At 43.0% G+C, this 2,712-nt stretch overlaps 1 pseudogene; it reads left to right on the forward strand.

Annotated features, from left to right (window-relative positions):
• Nucleotides 1-212: 212 nt before the first annotated feature.
• LOC114497857 lies at nucleotides 213-1,324 on the forward strand (annotated as a pseudogene).
• Nucleotides 1,325-2,712: the final 1,388 nt, after the last annotated feature.

Here is a 2,712-nt window from a genome sequence, read left to right on the forward strand (position 1 = left end):
GTTTTTAGGAATATAATTTCTGAGGTACATGCTTTTAAGTACGTAATAATTTCTGAAATGAGTATTTCTCCCAATGGAATTAATTGGGTATTTCAGATCTTGTCTCTTGACTTTAAAGATTTGACCAGAGCTGGGAAATTCTAAATATCTGTGAAACAAAGAACAGGGACTCCAGTTCAACTGATCTCAAAAGGGGCCCCCGAGAACTTTAAGGGGTACCCTGCTAATGATCCGGGCCAACAACCTACATCCAGCAACAGAGTACTTTGCTCCTCCCTCAGAATGAATGGAGACCAGAAATTGGATGTTTATGACCAAAAAGAGCAGAATTTCATCCAGCACTTCTCCCCAGATTGTCAGGGTGCTGACTGAGGATGACTTGGGGCACCCAGAAATAGCAGATGCGACTGCCCAGCCCAAGGAGGTCCTGGACTACAACGTCATTGGTACCAGCGGGCTATGATGGTTTTGGTAACATTCCAGGATCTGGTGGAACCAAGAAAGCTGGATGCTGACAGTCTCCAGCAGGCCATGACTGTGGGCTGGTGTGTGGAACTGCTCCAAGTTTTCTTTGCGGTGTCAGATGACATTATGGACTCATCCTTCACCCGACGGGGTCAGATCTGCTGGTATCAGAAACCAGACATAGATTTGGATGCCATCAATGATGCTCTGCTTCTGGAAGCATGTATCTACCAGCTGCTGGAGCTCTACTGCCAGGAGCAGTCCTGTTACTTGAACCTGATCAAGGTAACTCTGCTCTTACTGCAGAGTTCCTGTCAGACTGAGATTGAACAGCCCCTGAGCCTCATCGCAGCCCTGCAAGGCAACGTGGATCTTGGTAGATTCCCTGCAAAGAGGTACAAATCCACTGTCCAGTATCAGTCAGCTTCTACTCTTTCTACCTTCCTGTAGCTGCTACCATGTGTATGGCGGGCATTGTCAAGGAGAAGGAACATGCCAGTACCGAGAAGATCCTGCTGGAGATGGGAGAGCTCTTTCAGATTCAGGATGATTACCTTGACCTCTTTGGAGACTCCAGTGTGACAGGCAAGATTGTCCTGGACATCCAGGACAACAAATGCAGCTGGCTGTTAGTTCAGTGTCTGCAATGGGCCTCTCTGGAATAGTGACAGATCCTGCAGGATTATGGGCAGAAGGAGCCTGAGAAGGTGGCCTGGGTGAAGGCACTCATGTACATGCCGTGTGTATGCAGTATGAGGAAGATAGTCACAGCCACCGTGCGGGACTCACTGAGCCGCACTCACAGCCCCTGCCCCAGCCATCTCCTTGGGCACACAAGATCTTCAAGTGGAAAAAGTGACCTAGAGACTACCAGGGCGGGGGGGGGGGGCTCTCAATAAATTATGGTAGATCCTCAAACAAACAGAAACAAACAAAAAAACAAAAACAAAAGAAGGGACCTCCCATGAGGGCGGTTATTACTGTAGGGGCCACCACTTTACGTGCAAACGCCTGATCGTTACAAGGGTACAGGGATGTAATGTTGGTTTCCTGGTTAATGTAAATTCACTCTGAATACTTGCTCTTTGTACTGTCTGTTTCAACAAATAAAATCCAACTAGGATGTGAACAGTTTGAAGAAATGAGAAACTGTTTCAAATTCGTGGACTTTTGAGTGACTCAGAGAGTGGCAGTCCTCTCTTGGATGGCCAATCAGAGTGAAGAAGAAAGCTCTTAGTTCTGAACACTAAACACCTTGTGCTCTTCCACCTTCTCAGTACAGATCTACCTCTGATACTGTCAGACAGAAAACAACCTGAATGCTGACTCCGTGTTACTCACCCAGTGAGAAAAGTATTCGTGTTTTACCACTAGTCACAGCTGGGAGATACCCCAATGCAGCATTACTTAATAAGCAACTTAGAATGTAATGTCCTGGTTCCAAGTACATGGCATCAACTAAGCAAATGAGATGGAGTCACAATCCCGTAACTCATCAGTCTACATTGTGAAATATCGTGACCTGCTTTTTCCCTTCCTCCTTCTTTCTACCTTTATTCTTTCCTCAAATATTTATTATGTACCTGTTGTGAGTAAGGTACTGTGATACATACAACCTCAATTTTTTTGGCTACCAATTCTGTATACTTTTAATATTAAATATTCTTTTTCTTAAATAAGAGGAAGCCATGCCCATTAAGGGAGATTGAAGTTATAGTAAAATATAAAAAGGGCAGTTATAATTCCCCCTAACTAATTTCTAAGGGGTAATTTTAATAAATTCTCATATAATTTCTTTAACATTGTATCATAAGCAAATCTAATGTTATTTAACACTCATAATAAATGTAACTTTAATGCCCAAAGTTGGTAATAAATGAAGAAATCTTACTTCTCATTACAGATTTCCATAGGATAAATTGCTTCCTGGAAGTGGAATTACTTAGGAAAAAGGAATGTGTACATTTTACAGCTTCTGTTAACATACTGATTAATTCATGTCCTGCACTGTATCAAAATTATACAACCACATGAGAGGACTCATTTCATCGTGATGGGCAGTGGAGCTTGCCACCCCAAAATATGCCTTTTGGAATATTGATTACTTTAAGCTAGTTATTTTTAAGAAACAAAAGACTCAGAAAAAATGTTTGACCCCTCCCCCAGGCCCACCTAAAAAAAATTCAGGTAGAAAATTCTGCTTCAGGAAGGGAACCCGCTCATATTCACCTGAGCATACGAACTAAG

The sequence above is a fragment of the Phyllostomus discolor genome, chromosome 5 (genome assembly GCF_004126475.2).
Source record: "Phyllostomus discolor isolate MPI-MPIP mPhyDis1 chromosome 5, mPhyDis1.pri.v3, whole genome shotgun sequence".
NCBI lineage: Eukaryota > Metazoa > Chordata > Mammalia > Chiroptera > Phyllostomidae > Phyllostomus > Phyllostomus discolor.